Source organism: Eptesicus fuscus, chromosome 5 (genome assembly GCF_027574615.1).
Source record: "Eptesicus fuscus isolate TK198812 chromosome 5, DD_ASM_mEF_20220401, whole genome shotgun sequence".
Taxonomy (NCBI): Eukaryota; Metazoa; Chordata; class Mammalia; order Chiroptera; family Vespertilionidae; genus Eptesicus; species Eptesicus fuscus.
The window spans coordinates 6,670,563-6,695,777 of record NC_072477.1 but is presented as its reverse complement, the minus strand read 5'-3'; the positions used below and the strand labels follow the sequence as shown (position 1 = coordinate 6,695,777).

Genomic DNA, 25,215 nt, shown 5'->3' with positions numbered 1-25,215 from the left:
CTGTCTGGTGCTGGACTCCAGGGAGAGTCTGAACTTGGATGGGAGACGGCGACCATCTGAGACGCAGCACGCTTCCCCACAGAATGGCTCCCAGGCCTTCTGAGAAGGGTTATCCTGGTTCCATAAAAGCACATGTATTTTTAATTATTCATTCATTCATTCGGCAATAATTTACTGGCACCTCCTAGGCACAGGGCTGGGAAGGCACTGGGGACACGGAGAAAAATTGGACCCAGTTTCTGGCTCTCAGGGCGCATCAGCTCAGTGATGAAATTAAACAAATGTTCATGATGGAGTAAGACTGGTGATCTGGGTAAGGTAGCTACAGTGTGCTGTGAGGTTGGGGTGGGGCTAACTCTCTGGGGTGGACAGGGAAGGAGGCACATGGTGAGGTCATTCACTAGTTGCCTCACACATGGATCACAGACTCATCCACTCATTTATTGATTAATTTGCATATTCAATCATCCATTCACAGAGGAGTTAATTTATTCTTGGATTACACACTCATTGACTCACTCACTAATTCATTCTTTTATTCTTTCACTCTAATATAGTCATTCCTCTGTCCATTTGCTGATTCATTCCCTCATTAATTCGTTTCATTCATTGACTTACTCATTAGTTAAATTATTCAACTTTTTCCTCTTTCATTGATTTATTCATTTATTCGCTCACTCATTTTCTGAGTTATTAATCAAGTCATTTGGTTATTCATTGACTCATTCACTGATTGACTCATTCACTGATTGACTCACTGGTTCATTTATTCCCTCATTACTAATTAATTTTCACTTATCCATCAGCTCATAAACTCATTCAGAGATTCACTTATTTATTCACTCATCCATTTGTACACTCATCTTTCACTTACGACTCATTGACCTACTTTATTCATTCACTCATTCCCTTTTTGAAAATTTTTTTAACAGGTCCATTTACTAATTCATCACACATGTATGCATTTATTAATTTAGTTATTCAACTCATTGCCAATTCATTCGCCCATTGGTGTGCTCCTTCATATTTTCATTCATTTATTTTTTCATCCTTTGTTGACACAAAGACTCATTCTTTCACTAACTCACTGCTTCATTCATTCTTTATTTCAATCACTATTTATTCAGCTACTCATTCAATTAATGTTTATTACATGTGATATACATGCAAGGCACAATGGGCATATGAGTATGGTTCCCATCTTCCTGGAGTTTAGAGCCTGGTGAGCTTGTTACTGGCTCAGGCATCATCTCTTCCATAAAGTGCCTGGTACTTAAGCTGAGGGCCCACTTCTGTGCTTTTTTAATGATGTCATGGAAACCTATGAACTAACCACTCAAACCAAGAACTTTGTTACTTACATAGCACGGTACGCTCCTTCCCCAGGAGGATAAGGTGAAGATCTTCATGACTGCAGAATAATTTAATTAGCTATGGTGCTTCCATCCTGTGGGATGTCAAAAGAATGCTGGTAAATGAAAAGGCTAGATTGGGGTTTTAATATGGCAAACGTGAAAGAAATTAATCATAAACAATGATTTATGTCACATTCTTATCTCTGACCCATGAATAGACCACAATTATATTAAAGTATTTAGTTATCCATTTAATAATATAACAAACACCCTTCAATAAGCCACCCAACAGGAGAACTCTGTCCCTCACCCACAGAACTAAGAGGAGCCCAAATGTTTTACTTAATTAAGAGGGTTATCATCTGCGTGGATTAAATTATAAACATTATTCCTTTGTCCCTCTGAGCTACTAACAGCTATGAATTTATTTATTCACCACAATGATAAAAGCAAGATCTTTGCAAACACTCAGTACAATAGCACTGAGTAATAGTAACGCATGTGCAGTTGCTGCTTGTTACCAGACTACTAACTAGTATGTCACTTCACAGTGGAATTTAGTGGGCACAATAGCTCTAGTTATATAACAAAACTCATCACTGGCCTTCTTTAATTTAAATAGTGCTTAATCTTTAATTTTATAAATACTTTATATGCAGTAATAAAATGAACAACCAGTAGACCAAAGACATCCCAGAATTCATATATCTGTCTATATGTGCTGCATTCTGAAATTTAAAGAAACATGAATCCCAGATCCTCAATGGTCCTGATACTTGTTCATTACATATGCTACAGTTGGAACTGGTGTGGCAGGGTTTTTATTCAATTCTACTTGTTAAACCCTTCACGTATCAGTTCACTGTAATAATATAATTATCCATGAACTACAAAAGCACAAGAATGGGATAACTGAACATTCCTATCAACTGTCTATGAGATCACATCTAAAGGAGCAATAGACTAGATTTCTTTTTGTGTCAGATCTCAGACATCCAGACACATGTTATTCATCATCCTTGACATCCATGACCAGATGTTACCAATGGTCCAAGCACATGAATCATTGTCTTCAGTTATTATTTGTCTATTGATCTATTCATTAATTTACTACTTACTAAGAAATACATATACATGAATCTGAAACTCAGAATAAGAGCCCTATTTATGTTTATATAAACATAATGTTTATAAAATCATTCCCCATAGACACTAGATTATTTCTTGAATGGATGTTTTAAGAAACATATCAGTGTTTCAAATACGGCTGCCTCAATATAACCATTCCTATTAACCCCATGTTCATTATGGGCCATGTCTAGTCTTCTTTGATTATATTGTCTACTTATTAATAATGCATTGACCAATCCAATCCTCCCAACCAAGATAAGAACTGCAACTATTATTCATGCTGGAAGCTCATGCTCCTAAGATGACCATTGAGTTGGAGGCCATGGCAAAATGTTAAAATCAGCACAGGAGTGCCCTTTCATTTACTCAGTAATTTAACATTTCTTCATTTATGGTACTATTTGGGTATTTTCTCTTAAAAGAAATGTTGAATTTGCAATTTATCCAAAACAAGGCACTGATTATTACTTATCAATAGCTCTGTAATCCTTAGCCAAAGGAGTAACACACTTGGTCCCCTTATTATCCATTCTAAATTATATTAATTTCTTTCTTATCACATATTTAATAACTGGATTATACTTCACTCTCTCCATCATTAATTATTTGATATTGACTCTTTTATAATAACATAGTCATAATCCATGAACCATAAAATTAGAAGCTTAAATATCTCTAACATCTATCTGTAGGATTTTTTCCAACATGAGAATAGATGAGATTTGTATTGTATTGGACGCAGAGTTCCAGACACATGGCAGCCATCATCCATGACTCCTATGCCACCAGTGGTCACCTCTGATGCAGACATGGTCCTCTGTTTTTAAATTCATGTCTACATGAATTTTATTAATTAATCAGGTCACCGATAATAATAAAATATATACCTAAAGTCACAAAACTTGAGAGTAATATACATACATAAAACTTGTGTTGTAGAATTATAACTCATGGCAATCAAGCCCTTACATCACTCAGCTTCCATGTTGCATTTAGGGATTAATCAAAGCAATGCTTCCTGTGAGCCCCATATTTATGGCTGAGCCAGGGCCGTCCTTCAATCATTACACTTCACAATTTTAAAATAATACAGTGAATATTTACATAAAACAATGACACCAAGACAAGAACTGTCACTATTACTCACATTGGTCTCCATGCTCGTAACGCACAGATACAACTATGGAGCTCGTGATGCTTAAATCAGCTCGAGCGTGTCCAGACTGCGGGGTACAGAGCAGAGGGAATGATTTTTAAAGGAGTGAGATACTGTCTGCACTGGTCTGGGCACCCCACCTTCCATTCAGTCAGTCATTCAGGGAGGTAGTGATTTAGGTTAACATTTTATCTTTTTGGAAGTAAATAAGCAGTATCATTCTTGCCCCTGACACAGAACATGGACTGTTATTTAACATTGTCTGTGTTATCCTCAGCCAAAGAGAAAACACCCTTTAACCTTTTACTTCCTCAATAATATCAGAGTATTCAATATATCAGACCATTTCCTGCCTAATCACATACTTTCACAATTGGATAAAGCTTTGCTCCATTCATCTCTATTTCTTTATATATTTATTGATGGATTCTTTTATTTACCCAATTATAATCTACACTAATAAAAGAGAAAGATGCAAATTAACTGTACTTTTGCTATGCCCACCAGCCAATCAGGAGTGAGTATGCAAATTAACCCAACAAAGACAGTGGGTTAATTTGTATCCACAGGCAGTTCTGCGCCACCCCAGCTGCTCAGGGCCTCTGGGCAGTGTGGGAAGGTGGGGGGGCAGGGGGAGGGCTGGAGCTTAAAGAGGTGGCTCCAGAGCCTGAGCAGAAAGGCGGTGCCAGCAGTCAGGGAAAGGAAGGCCCATTCTTGCACAAATCTTCGTGCATTGGGCTTCTAGTAATGGAATAATAAAAATACACAAAGATCAAAAATTTAATAAAGCACCTTTGTGTATTCCTGACATGTGTCAATAAAATCCCCTCAAACAAAACAGAGTGAATGATTTTTTTTTTTAATTGAGACGATATCCTCTATGGTTCCTGCTTTCTGCATTTCATTTATTCAGTCATATAGGTAATTATTATATTTTCATAATGTATATATTTTTTCCCTTAACAAAAGGACAACAGACAATACTATGGTGGTTACCAAAGGGAAGAGGATATGGAGGTAGTAAAAGGTAAAAGGGGTCAAATATATGGTGACAGAAGCTTTGACTGTGGGTGGGGGGGCACAGAATGAATGCAATATACAGATGATGTATCATAGAATTGTACACTTGAAATCTATATAATTTTATTAACCAATGTTATGCCAATAAATTTAATTTTTTAAATAAGGGCAGCCTCAAACTTGGAACTGATCCAGTACAATAAAACTGACTTTTATTTCAGTGTCTATATGATCTTTAAACAAAGGTAAAATTTTCAATCCATTGATGTTTTAATGGGCATCAATAGTCTCAATTTTTATTAATATGTTTTGCCTCATCACATATGTTCTTAGTTGGACAATGATTAACCCTTTTCCTTTTCTTTATTTATTTTTATTTGCTTAATTGTTCAATCATTCATCTGTTAGTAATAATAAATCTAAATCTAGGAATCCAAAATAAGAACATGATCTTCATATATTTCTATTGATAGGATTCTTAACAGAGGGAATACACTAATTACATTTTGTGTTAAACTTCAGAATTCCAGATTGATCTTATTCGTTATTCATAACTCGTATGAGTCAGTCATCATCATTGGTCCAAGTGAGGCCATCTTTTCTTCCTAAATTTGTATCAATTAAATCATTAATTCATTGATAATAATAAAATACACACGATTCACAAAAATGCAAGAACAAAATCCCTGAATATCCCTAAAATCTATTTATAGAAATCTTTCCCAATACAGGATATCTTTTGCATTAAGCAACGTTAATGTTGAACATTATCAATTAATCAGAATAATGTGTCATATTACATTAGTCAATGGGCCATAGCTAACATTTTTTGTTATATTTAATACTTTTTAATAATAGTGGGAATTTGATTAAGGTTATTACTACCTTAAACAAATGACCAAAACCAAGAGAAGAACTTCGATAACTACTCACCTTGTTGTCTCTCTGAAGACAGAAGTGACATCTCATTTTGATCACGGAAGAAAGCTGTAGTCAGCTGGGTGCTTTGTTTCTGCAGAGTATCAAGCAGAACAGATGATAAAAAGATTGAGACATTGTCTCCATTGATCTATAATTTCCGTTATTATTTTGGTATTTATTCATTTATGGTAAGATTTATTTATTTTTATCTTTATACAATAAACTTCCCATATTTATCACCGAGTTAGAGTTGCCCTCTTAAATATCTCTTGCACTTCCTAATGAATAATTTTTAAAAAACACACATTGAAACCAAGAAAAAAAAACTTGAGCTATTATGCACATTAATCTCTGTCCTCCTACTAGAGGCAACTAGAAAGCTGGTGACCATGGATGATGCATAAATCAGCTCAAGAGTGTCTGAGGAAGACAGCGCAGAGCAGATGAAAAATAAAATTAAACTGTCATTGATACTTGCTTTGCACACATTTCATTAACTCAGTATTTAGGTATGTATTAATATACATTCTTTATCTTAAGAAAAGTAAAAACTCAATCTTGAGATTGACCCCAAAGAATAAAATAGACTTCCTTATCAGTATCTATATAATCCTTAGTCACAGAGGTGACCGATTGAGCCATTAATTTCTTAATGGGAATCAATGTTTTCAATGTCATTATTATCTTTTACCTCACTACAAAACCTTCATAATTGAACAATACTTCACCTCATTCTTTATGTTTATTTATTTTTAATACTTTTATCACTATTCCATTAATAAATACAAATCTATCTCTGTGAAATCAATACAATAATATGATCTCTATATTCCTGACATCTCCCTATAGAAACCATTTCAACAGAAGAATCAGACTATGGTCTAGACCTCAGAGTTTCAGACATGTATTTTCATTGTCATGACTCCTATACCACCAGGAATCATTATTGATCCATGACTTGGTCTATTTTTCATCATCTGTTACTACATTTGTATCAATTAAATGATTAATTCATTCATAATAATAAAAACAATTCATGGATTATAAAAACTTAAGAATGAGATTCTTGAATATCCCTAAGATCAATTTACAGAATCATTCCCCACATAGACTATACTTCATTCATTAATAGACCCCAATCCTGCACATTATCAATTGATCAACATAAAGTTTCATGTCATATTTATCAATGAGACATGGCTAACTTTTTATAAATTTAATGCCTTTAAATAATACTGTAAATATCCTTAAACAAACGGCCCACTCCATGATAACAACATGACCATTAGGTACCTTGACCGCTTCTCAGACACAGAAGGAACATGACAGACAACAGAAGCCGGAATCAGTTCCAGGGTCCATTCGGGAGACAAATGACCAAAGAAACATGATAAAAATGTTGACACTTTGTCTCCATGGATTCAGAGTTTCCACTATTTATTTGCATAGTTATTTAAGCATTTATTAATTTATGGTCATATTTATTTATTTTTCTCTCAATAAATCAAATGTCAAAGTTGAAACTGACTCCATCGGTAACCGACTACTATTTATCACTGTTTTTCATATTTATATATATCAAGGATATATATATATGCTGGGTAGTATTATTTTCCATCCCACTATATATTTTTAACAATGATGAGGGTTTCACCTATTCAAATGTATTGACTATATATTTGTTCATTTATCTTGCCATTTCTAATGATATTTGTAAATATTCATGTACACAAAGACCAAGAACATGATGCTTTGTATACCTAGCCTCTCCCTATAGGATCACCTCAAATGGGGGGAAAGGACTCCTACGCACACTAATCACCATCATTTATCCAGGGTTGAGCCTCATTGTCTTCATTCATGTCTATACATCTTTATTGATTAAATCACCCATTTACTAATAATAAAATAAATACCTTAGGGCAGTGGTCAGCAAACTCATTAGTCAACAGAGCCAAATATCAACAGTACAACGATTGAAATTTCTTTTGAGAGCCAAATTTTTTAAACTTAAACTTCTTCTAACGCTATTTCTTCAAAATAGACTCGCCCAGGCCATGGTATTTTGTGGAAGAGCCACACTCAAGGGGCCAAAGAGCCACAGTTTGCCGACCACAGCCTTAGGGAGTCACAAAAACTTGAAACAAGATTCTTAAATATCTCTAGCATTTGTCTTTAAATTACTTTCCATAAACAATATATGTTTATTAATGACCTCAAAAGGTTAATTTCCTACAAAGGTTAACATGATACTTCATATTAGCACCATTACTCTTTTTTAGCTTGTTTGGCAATCAGAGATCTTATTTCAGGCTTTTTAATAATGCAGTGAGAACCTTTTTTTAAAAAAAAACAAAACCAAGAAAAGAACTATGTTACTCACATTGCTCTCCATGATTTTAATGCATAGATTCAGCCTCAGAGTTTATGATCATGGAAGCATGCTTAAATCACCCACATGCAATGATTCTAAGGAGTACAAGAGAAAACAATAATTTATAAAGTTGAGATATTAATTATTGATTCTTAAATATCACCTATTAGTCAGCCATTTAGTAAGTAATGAATTGAGGTAATGTATATTTTATTTTCTCATAAGTAAATGAACAAAATCAATGTTGCAATGGACAGATAATATGAATATTTACTATTACTTATCAATAACTATATCATACTTAGTCAAAGAATAACACTCTGTACCTATACCTAATAGATATTTGTTTCTAATATATATATTAACAGCTTTTTACCTAACCACATATTTTTATAATTGGACAAAGTTTCACCATCTTCATATTTACATTTATAGAGTATCCACCCAAAAATGTATACATGTACTTTGAATAATTATAAAGGCAATGTTTTTAAAAGTATGTTCCATTTTAAAGTGTGTATACATTTTTGGGTGACACCCTGCATTTATTTATTTGTTTACTATTTCTGTGAATGCCCCCTTCCCTCTGAGATTCGTCAGTCTGTCCCATCTTTCCATGTCACTAGTTCTATTTTATTGCTCAGTTTATTTTGTTCATTAGATTTCACATATAAGTGATTTCATGTGATATTGTCTTTTTCTGATTCACTTACTTTGCTTAGCATAATAATCCCCAGGTCACTCCATGCCTTCTCAAAGGGTAATTGATCCTTTATTTTTACAGCTGCATAGTATTCCATTGTGTAAATGTACCATGTGTTTTTATACACTCATCTACTGATGGGCAATTGGGCTGCTTCCAGATCTCAGCTATTGTAAGCAACACTGCTATGAACATAGGAGTGCACATATTCTTTAATTACATGTAATATTTGGAATAATACAGGGAATACCATAAAACCAGCCATTCAATCTAATATATTGCTATTACTCACATGGGTCTCCATGCTCCTACAACATAGATGCACCCAGAACACTCAGGACCAAGGACGATGCCTAAGTCAGGTCGCGTGCGTCCATCCTGAGGCGTAAAGAGCAAAGCAGAGGATAATAAAATGAGGCATGCTTTGCAGGAAGAGCAAGACCCCCATTTCTTCTGAGGTGGACCTCAGAGTTTCAGACACGCATTATTTGTCATGGGGACTCATAACGCCGGCAGGTATCATCATTGATCCAGAAGACCATGTTGTCTTCATTCATTTCTATGTTGTTTATTGATTAATTCATGAATTCACTAATTATAATTTAAAAATCAGCAAGACCTTAGAATGTAACTAGATATTTTTAGAATTTAACTAGAATCATTCTCACATCAAGATATTTTCATTGTTAATTATTCTGTTTTTCATATATGAATTAATCAAAAAACACTTCCTATTAGTGTTGCAATTATTCACAACAAATATCAGAAAATATAAGAACTTTCATTATTACTCACATTGGTCTCCATGCTCCTAAAACAGAGATGCAATCCTATGGCTCATGGTGAAGGAAGAACCCTTAAAGCAGGTCGAATTTGTCCATTCTAAGGAATAAATGGCAGAGCAGATGATAAAATAAAAAGAGAGAAAATCTCCCCATAGATTGTTGCTCTTCACCTTTGAGTTCACAAGTCACTAATTTGGTATAATTTTTTTTCTCTCTTAAGAAAACAAACAACATTGATCTTGCCACTGACCCAGAATCTGAATATTGTCTGTGAATCATACTATCCAAGTCATCCTTAGCCATGTACCATTTACTTTTAATTTAACTTCAGGGTTTTCATAATGTATCAATAGTAATTTCTTACATAATCACATATTTTTACAATGAGATGTTGTAAAATGTCACTGCATTCATCTTTACTTATGTATTTGTTTACAGATTCTCTCATCTATCCAATTATGATAGAATGTAAATATATGAACACTTAGACCAAACTAGGTTTCTTTTATGATAGACCTCAGAGTTCCAAGACATGCAGTCATCTATGTAATGCGTTCGCCACCAGTCGTCATCACTGATCCTATTGGAACCCATTTTTTCATTTTTAATTGTTTATTGATTAAATCATCAATTCACTAATAATAATATCTAAACACTATGACTCACCCAAACCCAAGAAGAGTTATTACACCCCTAACCTGTACATATATTATTTTCATATCAGTGTACCTCTTTGATTAATTATCCTGCTTTTCATACATGGATTAATCAATATAATGGTTCATATATCTCATATTTATCACTGAAATACATTCCTTCTTTATTTATATTTTATAATTTTTAATACTGCGGTGAATTACCTTATAAAAAACACTTAACACAGAAAATAACACTTCGACTATGATCACATTAATCTCCATCCTCCTATTATGTAGACGCAACCAGAGAGCTTGTGACCAGGGAAGACACTGAAGAAGTCCTAAATATCCCTAGATATTTAATGTAAGACCTAATGGACATTGATCCCTGCTGACCACGTTTCATAGACTCAGGGTTTAGATATTTCTTCTTTTATCTTAATGTATATACTGGGTGTCCCAAAAAATGTATACATACTTTAACAGCTGATAGCTCAATTTAGAAAATGAAATGTGTTTTAATAAACACTGCCTTTATAAATTATTCAAAGTGTGCGTACACATTTTTTGGGACACCCTGTATATTTATCCTAACGTGATGAAAAACTCAATCTTGATACTGACCCAGAACAATACAATGGATTCATACTAATCAATGTCTATATGATTCTTAACCATAGATGAAATTCACAGCTCCATTGGTTTCTTAATTAATATGTTCTTTCAATTTTGTTAATATCCTTTGCCTGAACACATACATTCATGGTTATGTATTTATTCATCCTAATTCTTTAAATACTTAACTATTTGTTTAATATTTCTATCAGCCTATTAATAACATATCTACTGGTATGTCAATGAAATCAGAACAAAAACATGACCTTTGTATTGATCTTGACATCTATCAGAGTTCCAGACACATACTCATCATATATGACTCAAATGCCACCAGTAGTCATCACTGATCTAATTAAGCACTAATTGTAATTTTAAAACTTGATGATTCACAAAACCAAGAAGACACTGATATCCCTATTACTTATCTAGAATCATTCTCATATCAATATACCTCCATTAATAATCCCAAATTTCATTGGAACATTAATCAACATATTGTTTCCTGTTAATTCATTGGATGACAGTTGGATTACTTGGATTCCCTATGGCACATTTTAGAAATGCACTAAATAGCCTAAAAAAAAATGATTAAAACCCAGACAGGATCTTTGACTATTTATTACTCACATTGCTCTCTGTGCTGCTAACATGGAGATGGTAGCATGGAGCTGCCCCCATGGAATGAGGCTTAATTAGCTCGAATGGTCCATTCTGAGAAATTCTAAGCACAGTCGGACAGAAGAAAATATTAAAGTGTTATATAGGTATTTAAAATTTCTGTGTATATATTATCTTCTCTTAACAAAAGGAACTGTCTCATACTTGAGACCAACCCAAAACAATGGATTTACTCAATTATTTTTCTTTTTTATTAAACTTATTGGGGTGACATTGGTTAATGAGATTATGTAAGTTTCAAGTGTACAATTCTATGATACATCATCTATATATTGCATTGTATGTCCACCACCCAAAGTCAAACCATCTTCCGTCACCATATATTTGACCACCTTTACCATTTACTGCGCTCCCAACCCCTTCCCTCCGGTAAGCACCATTCTGTGTCTATGAGTTTTTGTTTGTTTGTTTTTCCTGTTTGTTCATTGACTTTCAGTATTTCTTAATGAACACAATGTTTTCATTTTTTAAATATTATTTCTTTACTCACGACATGTTCAAGTTGCACAACGCTTCACCCTTTTTTCTGTAGCTATGATTCACATTTCTTTACTGGTTCTATAGATCCATTAATAATAAAAAGTATAAATCGATGAAGCCAAAGTAAGAACATGATCTTTGTATATTCTTAACATCTGTTTACAATATCGAATATAACAGAGAGGATACACTAGGCATTGTGTTGGACCTTAGAGTTTCATACACATATTTTCTAATTGTTCCCACCATCATGGTCCATTAGAAGTCTACTTTTTCTTCATTTACTTCTATTTTTGTATTGACTAATTCATTAATTCACTGATAATAAAAATATCCACAAAAACTTAAGAACAAGATAGTTAAATTTCCTTAATTTCTACCTGTAAAATCATTATCCACTTAGGTTTATGTCATTCATTAATCAATGTCAATGATACATGTTATTAATTAATCAAGATAATGTTTTGAATAAGATTTATTATTGGGCAAAAGGTTCCTTTCTGATAATATTACTATTGGTAATACTGTAAATATCCTTAAACAATGACCCAAACCAAAATAAGACCTTAGACTTTTACTCACTTTAGTCTCTTTCCTAAGATAAAGGCAACATAGAAAGCTTGATGATGTCAGTAGACAAAATTAACTTGATCACCTCCTTTGAAAAGTACCAAGCAAAGAATTGATAAAAACATTGGGACTTTCTCTTCATTGATTCATAGTTTTCTCCAATTATTTACATAGTCATTTAGGCATATATTAATTTATGATAATACTTATTTTTTATTTTTAACTTAATAAACTTCAAACCTACAACTGACTCAGGCAATAACTGACTCTTACTTTTCATTGTTTTTATCAATGCACACACTTGGTCCAATTATTATTCATTCTAATGCATATTAATATTCTTTTACCTTGATAGTTATCAGAGAATAATGCTTCACCCTCTTCATCTTTTTTCATTTATATATTTATTATTTATTCTGCCATTGATACTTTGTTAATATTAAAATCCTGACCCCCAAAGACGAACACAAATGCATATGCTTCACATCTGTCTAGCTCAGGGGTGGGGAATATCCGCCTGGTGGGCCATATAAGACCTGCGAAGTCATTTGGTCTGGCCCTGCCAAGGCAACTGCAGGTGGGACTCGAAATGCAATAAATCTAGGAGCTTTTTTCATAGCAATATAAATTTATAGTAAGTGAATTATATCAAGCAAATGATGTTATAAATATCCAAATGGCCCTTGGCAGGAAAAAGCTCCCACACCCTGATCTAGAGGATCCACTGACACATGGGGCGTGGACTAGTACCTTTCATGTGGACACGTAGTATTCATTGTCCACCAGCCATCATGGATCCATAACTGTCCCTCTTTATTTTCATTCTAATAAACAAGTGTTTATTAATTCATTATAAAAATAAACATTAATTTTAAAAACAATACTAATATCCTTTGACATCCTTATCATCTATCTGTAAAATCATTTCCACGTTGACTAAATATCTTTTATTAGCTACTTCAGGATTACATTTATGGATTAGTCAATTAAATGTTTCCTATCAATTAGATATTTAACATGGCCTATTTCACCTTCTTTGATCATAATTAATACTTTGGAACAATACAGTGAATACCCTTAAAGAAGCCATTCCCACTAAGACAATAACTTTAATTATTACTCACATGGTCTCCACGGAGGAATGCTACCATCAGCGGGAGTGCGTCATTCTGAGGAGTCGAGAGCAGACCAGATAACGAAAACAGACTTCCTTCCATTCATCTTTTATGGAAGCATTTAGACATTAGTTATTAAGTATATTTACCTCATTGTCTTTTGTGAAAACAAACTACTTTGAACTTCCCACTGACAAAGAACATAAACATAGTCAATAATTTACTCTGTCTATATCACCCTCAGCCAAAGAGGTTACAGTCACGTACCATTTCTCTTGGGACTTCACTATTTTCAAATTATATTAATAGAATTTATTGCCTCTCCATATATGTTTTAAATTGGACAACACAACTACCATTCAGCTTTATTTTTATATATTTCTTCATTGGTAAGTCATTGATCCAATTATAATAATGAATGAAAATGCATAAAGAGAAAGAACCCATTTTCAGACACATATTATTTGTTATTCGTGACTCATATGCCAGCAGGTATCATCACTGATCCAAGGACCACTTTGTCTTCATTCATTTCTACATTGTTTATTGATTAATTTATTAATTCACTAATTAAAATTTTAAATCTCTATGACAATCAAAAGCTTAACAAGATCTTAAGATCTCTAATATGTATCAAGAATCATTCCTACATTAATATCTGTCATTATCTTGTTTTCTTATGTGCTTTTAATCAAGATAATGCTTCCTATTACTCCCATAATTGTTACTAGAATGCAGTTTACCTTCTTTGGATTTCATACTTTTTATTAATATAGTGAATATACTTTGACAAAGCAGCAAAACCAAAACAAGAACTTCCATTATAACTCACATTGATCAGGTCTAGGGCTCTGGATCAAGGAAGAATCCTTAACTTAGCCCAGTGTGTCTGTCCTGAGAAGCATAAAACAGAGCAGATGATGAAAAGAGTTGAGACATTCTCTCCATTGATCGTTGCTTTTCACATTTTGTTTATTCAGCAGTTTGGGCAATTATTAATTTGGGATCTATTTTTCCCTTAAGAAAAAGAACCATGTTGATCTTGCAAATTGATCCAGCATCTGAACAATGTCTACGACTTATACTGTTTGTCATCTTTATACAGGTAGTAGTCATGAAGCATTTATTTCTAAAGGAACTTTAGGATTTTCATAATATATCAATAGTATTTCTTACATAAACACATATTTTTATAATTGATCAATGCTTCATTAAATTCATCTGTATTTACTTATAAATTTATAGATTCTCCCATTTATTCAATTAAAGTAATAGAATAAAAATGAAGGAAGACTAACACCAGAAGCAAGATCCTTGTTTATTCCTGACATCTATCTATCGGATCCCTTTAAACAAGGGGGATGGACTTCAGAGAGCTACACATACTAGTATTCATTGTGTATGTCTCATATAGCCACCGTGCTCATTATTGATCCAATCTTGTCTCTCCTTTTCTTCAGTCATTCCTACAGATTCATTGATTAAATCATTAATTTACTACTATTAATTTCTAAACACTGATGAACAAAAACCCTAGAGGAGCCTTTATATCCCTATTCTACACATTGGTTATCCTAACACCAATGTGTCACTTTCATTAATTATCCTCAGTTTTCCACTGGAATAATCAATATTACGTTTCATATATCCCACACTTCACTAAGATGCATTGGCCTTTAATTATATTTCAGGATTTCTAATAACACAGTGAATTATCTTTTTAAAAAACACAGAAACTAAGAAAAGAATTTTTACTGGTTACTCACATCAACCTATGTCTTCTTATATAGAGACAACCACACAGCTCATGACCATGGAAGATGCTCTACTCAGCTTGAGTGTTTTCATTCTCAGGAGTACAGAGTAGAGGGTGATAAAATAAAATAAAGAGAGAAAGAGCCAATCATCACTGATGCTTTCTTTCCATATTTCATAAATTCACTATTGATTTGTTATATATATATAATCTTACAAAAGGAAGAACTCAACCTTCAAGACCAAGAAGAATACAATGGATTCTTATTTATATGAATATTTATGACCCAGTCAAAGAGGTGAGACCTCTATCCATTTATTTCTTAAGAGGTATCACCACACACTTTAAAAGTTAGATGATGCCTCATTTTTTTAAATACTTATGTATATTTGTAGAATGGTCCCACCAATATACCAGTAGCATTAATAACAAATCTACATCTAGGAAATTCTCGCAAGAATATAATCACTGTATATTCTTGACATCTCTCTATGGAAGCAAGTCAAAGTCCAACGAAAAGAATAGATTGATGTTCCATGCTGGACCTCAGTTTCAGACCTATAGTATTCATCATCAAGACTTGTACTTGACCAATTACCAATATTGGACAGGTTACTTCCTATTATATTAATGCTTTTACAGATTCATTTATTAGTTAACGAAAAACAAAGGTCACAAAAAGTAAAACAAAACTTCCTACTGACTATAATCTTTCATTAATTAACTTCAATGTCTCCGTATATAGATTACTTAATATAATGCTTGATAGGTCACGGTTATGATTTTTTTATTTTATATAACATTTTTAATAATTCAGTGAAAACCTTTTTGAACAAAAACACAAAACCAAGAAAAGTACTTTGACTATTACTCACATTGGTCCCAGGCTTTTAACAAGATGGAACCATGGAGCTTGGGATCATGAAAGATGCTGAAATCATCTGTGACCAAGCTAAGTACAAGACAGAACAGATAATTAAAAAAAAAAAGGTTTGAGATATTATGTCATTAGTCATTGCATTTCACCTTTCATTGAGTCACTCATTCATGTAATCTACATTATATATATTTTAATTTCCCATGAGTCAATGAACAATATTGATCTGACCACTAACAGACATGAATATTAACTACCACTTATTAATACCTATATTATCCTTAGTCAAAGAATAATGACCTAATACCATATAATCCCTTATCAACATCAGTGTTTTAAGTATACATTAATACTATTCCTTGACTAAATACCTACTTTTATAATTGGACAATATTTTGCCACCTCCATCTTTATTTATTTATGTTTGCTTATTAATTATTTCATAGATCCAATTATATAGACAGAAAATGCATAAACATCAAAATTAAAAACAAGATCCTCATATATTCCTGACAACTTTCTAGGGGATCCCTTCAAACAATGGGCATGGACTACATTTCATGTTGGACCTCAGAGTTCAACATGTAGTCATCGTATAGGACTCATACGCCAGCAGTAGTCATCACTGATGCAATACCCCCCTACTTGTTTCATTCATTTCTACATTGTTTATTGACTAATTCATAATTTGCTAATAATAATTTTAAAACACTAATTACACTAATTACTCACACACACACACACACACACACAAAACAGGAAGAGTCATGATATCCCTAACCTATAAATTGAATATAATATATCTTTTAAAAATTATGTTGTTTTACATTTATGCATTAATCAATTTAATATTTCATAAAATACAATATTTATCACTGAGCTATACCTGGTCTTCTGAAATCCTATATAAAACTTTTTAATGATACACTGAATACTCTGGGAAAAAAAAATCAATCGCTAAACTCAAGATGAGAACTGTGGCTATTACTCACATCGGTCCGTGTGCTTTTCACACAGAGATGTAATCATATAGCTAGGCAGCGCAGAACAATGCTTAACCAGCTAACATGTGTCCATTCTGAGAAGGACAAAGCACAATCAATAATAAATAAATAAATAAGCCTTTAACCCCCATTGATTCTTGCTTTCCACATTTCATATTTGCAGTTACTTAAGGAGATTTGACTGTGGGTGGTGGCACACAATGCAATATATAGATGTTGTATTATAGGATTGTACACTTGAAACCTATATAATTTTATTAACCAATGGCATCCCAAAAATACAATAAAAATATTTTAAAAATTAAAAATTTTATGTTTTATAATGTAGATAGATTATTCAATGTTCATAACTCCTCTGCCAATCATTATCATTGGTCCATAGGGGCCAACTTTCTCCTCATTAATTTCTACATTTGTGTTGATTAAATCATTAATTCATTGACAATAATAAAATAAATACAATGATAAAGAAAAACTGAAAAACCAACAACTCTGAGCATACCTATTGTCTACAGAATAACTGCCAACATATATTGTATCTTTCTCATTAATCAATCTCAATATTCCATAATTTCAATTAATCAATGTAATGTTTCATGTCATATTTATCATGGAGCAATAAATTAATTTTTATTAAATTTATTATTTTTTGTTGTTGAGAATATTACAGGTGTCCCCCATTTTACTCCTTGCCCCTCTCCACCTGGCTCCTGCCCCACCCCAGACCTTAACCATACTATTTTCTTTGTCCATAGGTTATGCATGCGTTTTTTGGTTAATCTCTTGCCACCCTCCCCCCCTTCCCTGTGTGATTTGTCAGTCTGTTTCATGCTTCCATGTCTCTGGACCTATTTTGTTCATCAGTTTGTTTTGTTTATTAGATTTCACAGATAAGTGAGATCATGTGATACTTGTCTTTCTATCACTGATTTTTTTCACTTAGCATAATAATCTCCAGGTCCCTCTATGCTGTTTCAAAGGGTAAGAGATCCTTCTTTTTCATAGCTGCATAGTATTCCATTGTGTCAATATGCCACAACTCTTTTATCTACCCCTCTACTGATGGGCACTTCAGCTGCTTCCAGATCTTAGCTATTATAAATAATGCTGCTATCATTAAATTTTAATAATACCATGAATGATACCCTTAAACAAATTAACCCAACCAAGACAAAATCCTTGATTACTACTCACCTTGATCTCTCTCCTAATGTGGAGGCAACAGAGCAAACTTCTCCAGGGCAGAGCTGAAATCAGCCGGAGCATCTGTTCTGAAGAGTCCCAAACAGAGAGAGAGACAAAAAGGTTCAGCCTTCCTTCCATAGATCCTTAACGCACAACTTTCATGTAACCAGTCATTTAGGCATTCATGATTTGGAGTATATTTATATGTTCCTGGCCTTCAGGACAACTATTGTGAACTTCCCACTGACACAGAACATAAACATTGTCTATATTTTATCCTGTCTATAGCTTCCCAAGCCAAAGAGGTTAGAGTCATGGACCATTTGTTTCTCTTTGGACTTTCACTGTTTTCAATTATGTTAATAGAATTTATTGCCTACCCACGTGTCTGAAATTGGACAATGCAACTACCATAGATATGTCATCATTGATAAATCATTGGTCCAATTACAATTAAGAATGAAAATGCAGACAGAGAAAGAACCCATTCCTTCCGTGTTGGATCTCAGAGTTGAAGACATATTATTCATCATCCGCGACTCATACTCTGGCAGTTAGCATCATTGATCCAAAAAAAGGACGCTTTCTCTTTATTCATTTCTATATAGTTTATTAATTCATTAATTCCCTAAATAAAAAATTAAGACTCTATTATTCACAAGAACTCAAAAGGGTCTTGATAGCCCTAACTGTACCTAAAACATCATCACATCATTGTATCTGTCATATTTATTAACATTTTTATATATGAATTAGTCAATATAATGCTACCTATTAATCCCCTATTGGCCACGAGGATGCAATCGGGCCATCTTTGAGTATGTCATACTTTTATTAATACAGACCACCCAAACCAAAATAAGAACTTGCATTATAACTCACATTGGTCTCCAGGCTCCTAAAGCAGAGATGCACTTCTATGGCTCACGGTCAAGGAAGAACCTTACAGCAGGTCCAGTGTGCTTGTCCTGAGGAGTATGAAACAGAGCAGATGATATAAACGGTTGAGACCTTCTGTCCATTGCTATTTGCTTTTCACCTCTCACATGGTCAGTCATTTGGGCAATCATTGATTTGGTGTATACATTTTTTCTCCTAAGAAAACAAATTTTAATTGGACCACTAACCCAGACTATGAGCATTTTCTATGATTTATCCTTTAACTATACAGGAAACAGTAATGTGCCATTGGTTTCTAATAGAACTTCATGATTTGCATAATATATTAATACTATTTCTTGCCTCCTCACATATTTTTTATAATTGGACAATACTTCATTGATCTGTTTTTATTTATGTTTATTTATAGATTCTATAATTTATCCAATTATAATAACAGATGAGAATACATGAACACTAAGACCAGAAACAAGATCTTAGGGTCTTCCTGCCATCTGTCTAATTTGATATACATTCATTCAATTATATTTCTATAGGAAGTACTGAATGGACTAGAGTAAGTTTACATTGGAACTCAGAGTTCCAGACATGTATTCGCCCCATGTAACTCCTAGGCCACTAGTAGCCATCATAAATCCACAATTCTCTCTCATTTCCTCATTATATTCTATTTGTATATTGATTAAATCATTAGTTCAATAATAATTCTGAAAGACTATTATTCACAAAAAACAAGATGAGCCCTCATATCTTTAAACTTAATATACATTTACTCTCACAGCAATATGTCTTTTTTTATCACCTGTTCCCATGATGCATTACTGGATATAATTTTTCTTATAGTCCATATTTAACAGATACAGTTGCCTTCTTTACTGATACTTCACGCTTCTTAATAATACGGGGAATAACCTTAAAGTAACAACAACCACACTGAATCCAAGCAAAGAACTTCAATCCTAACTCACATTAATCCTCAAGCTCCTACTACAAAGTGGGAACCAGAGGGTCTGTGACCGAGAAAGGTGCATGCGTCATCTAGAGTGTTTGTGTTCTGAAGTGGATAGAGAAGGGAAGATGGTAAAGGAAAACCGAGGCCCAGTCTTGCTTTCTGGGTTTCATTTACTCAGTATTAAGGTATTTATATTTTTAATGTAAATTTTTATCTTAACAAAGAAAGTTGGTAAGAGAATAAATTTTAAAAGTTTTCTTCACCGGCATATAAGCTTAACCAATGGACACAGACAACAGGGGGGTGAGGGCATGAGTGGGAGGGTGGGGGGACAATGGGGGGATAAGGACACGTATGTAGTACCTTAATCAAAAAGAAATTTTTTAAAAAGTTTTCTTCACCAAAAAAAAAATATTTGGTAACTACATATGGTAACTAATGTTAAAGTAAACTTAATTGTGATCATTATTAGGCAATATATAAATATACCGACCCTTTCCCGGCTGGTGTGACTCAGTGTTTGAGCATCAACCTAGCTCACGACCATGGAAGAATCCTTAAATCAGCTCGAGTGTGTCCACTCTATGGAGTACAGAGCAGAGCAGAAGATAAAAAAATTCAAACTTTATCTCCACTGATCCTTGTTTTCTGCATTTTATTTATTCGTTTAGACATTGATTAATTTTTCATATTGTAGTATGTTTTCTCTGAACAAAAGATAATTTTAAACTTGAGACTGATCAAGAGCAAAGTAATATTGAGTCTTACTCATCACTGTCTATATGGTTCTTAGGCAAGAAGGCAAATGCTACTTCCACTTATGGCTTCATCAGTATGATTTTAATTTTATTGCCTCATGACATGTGTTCCTAGCAGGACAATGTCTCACTCTTTTCTCTTTAGTTGTTTATTACATTCTTAATGGTTTGAGTATTGATTCATTAATAACAATAAATCTAAATCTATGAACTCAAAATAAGAATATAATCTTTGTATATTCCTAACATCGGCCCATGGGGTCATTAACAAGAGAAGATAAACCAGATTCTGTTTCTTGTGAACACAAGAGTTACAGACACCTCGCACTCACCATATATGACTCTATGTGACCAGTCATCATCATTGGTCCATTTTGGGGTCTCTTTTTCTTCAATGGATTCTCTATTTGTGATTATTAAAGCACTAATTCATTGATAATGAAATAAATACATAATTCATAAAATCACAAGAAAAACACCCTTGATTAAACCTAGCTTCTGTACTACATAGGTTATATCTTTACATTAATTGACTTAAATGTTGCACATTATCAGTGAATCAACATACTTCATAACATATTTGTACTGGATTCACACTTAAGTTTTTTATCGTATTTATTACTTTATATTAATACTATGAATACTCTTTTAAAAAACCATCCAAACCAAGGTAAAATCTTCACCTACTGTTCACCTTGGTCTCTTTTCTGCCATCATCTCAATCAGAGCAGATGCTGAAATAAGCTTGGTGCATTCATTCTGAAAAGTACAAGCAGACAAAAGAATAAACGATATTACTTTTATAATTTAATGTAACTATACCCATTAAGATGTAAAGATACTGCCTATAGAAATATAATTAGAATGAATGTATATCAAATTAGTAGATAAAATAGTTAAATTAGGAGACAAACATAAATCAAGAAGGGAGTGTAACAAACAGAAAAAAAAAAATAAAGAAAAAGCACAAAAGTCAACTTAGAAATACATAAATAGTACATACAAATATATTTGTCATCACAAAAATGTAAAAACAATACATTATCCAGATATGTCATAAATAATCAGAATATATTTTTAAAATTCAACTACATATTTACCCCCCCCAAAAAAAGATGGAGACATTTTCTTTATTGTACCATATTTTCCACTATTTATTTACAGTCATTTGAGGTTTATTAGTTAATGGTAATATTTATTTATTTTGCTCTTAATAAGATGAACTTCAAACTAATACCTGACTGAGGGCAATAATTATTACCTGTCAGTGTGTATGCCATCCTTTGTCAAATACATAATACCCTTGGCCCTTTCTTAACCTTTCCCACTTATATTGATATTCATTTTCATTATTACATATTTTATTCATGAACAAAGCTTCATGCTCCTCATCTTTATTCATTTATACATTTGTCTATTTATGCTGCCATTAAATCTTTAATAATAATATTTTTAAAATTCATGAACTCAAAGACCAAGAACGAGATCCTTTTATATTCCTGACATCTGTCCACAGGTTCCTGTCATAAAAGGAAAACGTGCCGGACTCCATTTGTGTTGGATGTCAGACTTCCAGATACCTTTCAGCTCATATGCCCCACAATGCACCAGTGATCATTGTTGGTCCAAGGGTGGCCTTCATTCTGTATTGTCATCTACATAAATCTCAAAAACACAAGAGTGAGATTCTTAAGTATCTCTAACATTCATTTTAAGATCACTTCCACTAAGACCAGATTCCTATCATTAACTCAGCTCAGAGTTTCATATATGGATTAATCAACACAATGTTTCACATTAATATGATATTTAACAGTGACATATGTCTAATCTTCTTTGATTGCTAGAGGCCCGGTGCATATAATTTGTGAACCGGAGGGGAAGGGGGAGTCCCTCAACCCAGCCTGTGTCCTCTTGCAATCCAGAACCCCTCAGGGGATGTCCGGGACCCCTTGCAGGGAGCAGGTGGACATCCCTCTACAGTCTGGGACCTACTCGTTCCTTACCACCCGCCTGCTCACTGCTCCTTACCGCTCGGCTCACTGATCCTTAGCGCTGCCACAGAGGTGAGAGAGGCTCCTACCACAGTCACTGCAATCACCAGCCTTGAGCCTGGCTTCTGGCTGAGCTGCGGTCCCCCTGTGGAAGCTCACTGACCACCAGGGGGCAGCTCCGGCGTTGAGTGTCTGCCCCCTGGTGGTTAGTGCGCATCATAGCGACCGGTCGTTCTGGTGGCTCTGCTGTAAAAGTCACTTAGGCTTTTATTAGATAGATAGTAACACTTTTTAATTATACAGTGAAAAACACAGTTAAAGCAAAAAGAACATTGGCTATTACTCACAGTGGCCTCCATGCTCCTCATACAGATGCAGTCCCAGAGCTCCTGCCCAGGGAAGATGTTGACATCAGATGGCGTGCTTCCATTCTATGGAGCACAATGCACAATAGGACCAAAGAGGCAATCAAGACATTATCTCCATTAGCCCCAATTCCACCATTATTTAGTCAGCCATGTACATAATTGGTGATTTGTGCTTGTGTCTACTTTACTTTCTCTTAAGTGACTAAACAATATTAATATGGCCACTGACAGACTATGAACATTGGTTGTTGCTCATTACTATCTATATCAAATTTAGCAAAAATAAACAGCATCCTTATACTGTTTATTTTCATTCATCTTTAGTGTTCACAATATATACGAATAGTATCGTTCATTTATAAAACATTTATTGGTAGAGTCACTGATTCAATTATATTTATAGAATATAAATGAGTGAAAGCCAAAATTGGACCCTATGTCCTGGTATTTCAGCCACATGAAATAGATTCATTTTTTTGTTGGACCTCAGAGTTCCAGTGGTATTCGTTGCATGGGAATTATATGCCAGGAGTCATCATCATAGAATTTGTTCTTTTTATCTACTGTCATCTATGTTTTTTTATTGGTTAAATTCACTAATATAAAAATAAATATAAATGAAGAAAAAAATCACAAATAATATCCTGGAATATCCCTAACAACCATCTATTTTTTATTTATTTTTATGTTGAGGGTATTACAAATGTCTCTCATTTTGTCCCCATTGCCCCCTTCCACCATCCATCTAGTGAATCATTTCCACTAAAACCAAACTCTTTCATTAACTGAACTCAGTGTTTCATATGTAAATTAATCATCATATTATTTTATATAAATAACATTTGATATTGACATGATTGGGCTTCTTTGATTATATTTAATACTTTTAATAATACAAAATAATTTTTTTAAACAATCAATCCAATACAAGAACACTGACCATTACTCACGTTACTCTCCATGCTCCTAACACACCGTTGCAACCACGGAGCTACGACCACAGAAGACGCTGCAATCAGCCCAAATGTGTCTTTTCTGCAGAGTATAGAACAGAACCAAAGATAAACAATTTAGTGATTTCGTCACTCATTAATCTAGAGTACATTTATTTCCATTTATATTAAGGAAATGAACAACTTAGAACTTGTCCCTCACCTAGAAAATGAACACTGACTAGCACTTACTATTGTCTGTGTCATCCTTAGCCAAAGACTTAACAGTCATGCGCCAATTACTTCCCTTTGGACTTCACTTTTTCCAAATTTATTAGTAGTACTCTTTGCCTCACAATGTATTTTTATGATTGGACATTACTTCATTCATCTTTACTTATATATTTGTTTATTGATTATTACATTTATCCAATTATAATAATAGAATAAAATAAACCCGAAGACCACAATCATCCTTGCCTATTCCTAAGTTCTGTCTATGGGACCCTTTCACATGAAGAGAAGGCCCTGGGTTGCTCTGTGCTGGACCTCAGAGTTTCAGACACATTATAATTTATCATCCTCACCTCAAATGCCACTGATTCTCATCACTGGTCCAGGACGAGCACACATTCCCTTTGTTCATTTCCAAGTTGGTTATTAATTCATTAATTCACACTCATCATACAGTGAATTAAGCAAATCACCCAAACCAACACAAGAACTGTGACAATCACTCACATTGGTGTCCATTAGAGGCGAACAGGGGGCTGGAGGCCAGGGAAGACACTGACGCCATCTTGAGTGGGTCCGTTCTGAGGAGCGCAGAACAGAGCAGTCAATAAAAAAAACAATTCATCTAAATGGCTACTTCCTTCCCACATTTCATTACTAAGTTGGGTAGGTATATGTTAATTCTTCATTATGTATTTTGGACTATTAACA

The 25,215-nt window shown here is 33.7% G+C and overlaps 5 non-coding genes and 10 pseudogenes across 5 annotated transcripts; all 15 read right to left on the bottom strand.

The window, feature by feature from the left end:
- Nucleotides 1-2,335: 2,335 nt before the first annotated feature.
- Nucleotides 2,336-2,408, bottom strand: LOC114227524 (small nucleolar RNA SNORD113/SNORD114 family; annotated as a pseudogene).
- An 810-nt stretch (nucleotides 2,409-3,218) lies between these two features.
- On the bottom strand, nucleotides 3,219-3,292 carry LOC114227515 (small nucleolar RNA SNORD113/SNORD114 family; annotated as a pseudogene).
- A 1,881-nt stretch (nucleotides 3,293-5,173) lies between these two features.
- LOC114227522 (small nucleolar RNA SNORD113/SNORD114 family) lies at nucleotides 5,174-5,247 on the bottom strand (annotated as a pseudogene).
- A 1,217-nt stretch (nucleotides 5,248-6,464) lies between these two features.
- LOC114227514 (small nucleolar RNA SNORD113/SNORD114 family) lies at nucleotides 6,465-6,537 on the bottom strand (annotated as a pseudogene).
- A 2,581-nt stretch (nucleotides 6,538-9,118) lies between these two features.
- Nucleotides 9,119-9,193, bottom strand: LOC114227518 (small nucleolar RNA SNORD113/SNORD114 family; annotated as a pseudogene).
- Nucleotides 9,194-9,955: 762 nt separating this feature from the next.
- Nucleotides 9,956-10,027, bottom strand: LOC114227516 (small nucleolar RNA SNORD113/SNORD114 family). Its single transcript, XR_003613572.2, has one exon. It is a non-coding gene; the product is annotated as a small nucleolar RNA SNORD113/SNORD114 family (small nucleolar RNA).
- Nucleotides 10,028-10,970: 943 nt separating this feature from the next.
- On the bottom strand, nucleotides 10,971-11,052 carry LOC114227508 (small nucleolar RNA SNORD113/SNORD114 family; annotated as a pseudogene).
- Nucleotides 11,053-13,981: 2,929 nt separating this feature from the next.
- On the bottom strand, nucleotides 13,982-14,053 carry LOC114227523 (small nucleolar RNA SNORD113/SNORD114 family). The gene has a single exon (XR_003613574.2). It is a non-coding gene; the product is annotated as a small nucleolar RNA SNORD113/SNORD114 family (small nucleolar RNA).
- An 852-nt stretch (nucleotides 14,054-14,905) lies between these two features.
- Nucleotides 14,906-14,981, bottom strand: LOC114227519 (small nucleolar RNA SNORD113/SNORD114 family; annotated as a pseudogene).
- A 1,759-nt stretch (nucleotides 14,982-16,740) lies between these two features.
- LOC114227510 (small nucleolar RNA SNORD113/SNORD114 family) lies at nucleotides 16,741-16,810 on the bottom strand. The gene has a single exon (XR_003613570.1). It is a non-coding gene; the product is annotated as a small nucleolar RNA SNORD113/SNORD114 family (small nucleolar RNA).
- Nucleotides 16,811-18,864: 2,054 nt separating this feature from the next.
- Nucleotides 18,865-18,937, bottom strand: LOC114227512 (small nucleolar RNA SNORD113/SNORD114 family; annotated as a pseudogene).
- An 896-nt stretch (nucleotides 18,938-19,833) lies between these two features.
- Nucleotides 19,834-19,905, bottom strand: LOC114227513 (small nucleolar RNA SNORD113/SNORD114 family). Its single transcript, XR_003613571.2, has one exon. It is a non-coding gene; the product is annotated as a small nucleolar RNA SNORD113/SNORD114 family (small nucleolar RNA).
- Nucleotides 19,906-21,274: 1,369 nt separating this feature from the next.
- Nucleotides 21,275-21,348, bottom strand: LOC114227521 (small nucleolar RNA SNORD113/SNORD114 family; annotated as a pseudogene).
- Nucleotides 21,349-22,533: 1,185 nt separating this feature from the next.
- On the bottom strand, nucleotides 22,534-22,604 carry LOC114227530 (small nucleolar RNA SNORD113/SNORD114 family). Its single transcript, XR_003613578.1, has one exon. It is a non-coding gene; the product is annotated as a small nucleolar RNA SNORD113/SNORD114 family (small nucleolar RNA).
- A 2,209-nt stretch (nucleotides 22,605-24,813) lies between these two features.
- Nucleotides 24,814-24,889, bottom strand: LOC114227511 (small nucleolar RNA SNORD113/SNORD114 family; annotated as a pseudogene).
- Between the last annotated feature and the right edge of the window lie 326 nt (nucleotides 24,890-25,215).